Source organism: Penaeus monodon, chromosome 23 (assembly GCF_015228065.2).
Source record: "Penaeus monodon isolate SGIC_2016 chromosome 23, NSTDA_Pmon_1, whole genome shotgun sequence".
NCBI lineage: Eukaryota > Metazoa > Arthropoda > Malacostraca > Decapoda > Penaeidae > Penaeus > Penaeus monodon.
The window spans coordinates 20,510,748-20,510,964 of record NC_051408.1 but is presented as its reverse complement, the minus strand read 5'-3'; positions in this window follow the sequence as shown (position 1 = coordinate 20,510,964).

Here is a 217-nt window from a genome sequence, read left to right as displayed (position 1 = left end):
GTTTGAGTACAAACTCTGAATGGCTCCGGGCCGAAGATAAGAACCGACTCGGGGCGGGTTGTTGATGTATGGCAGCTAACAAAATGGGTGGATTGTTCTTTGTTTTTTTTTCTTTTTGTTAAGCGTCTTTTGATATTTCTTTTTCTTTTCTTTGATGCGTATTTTACGTAACCCAATCATGCATGAGGGAGGGGATAGAGTAACGCTTATCACTGAG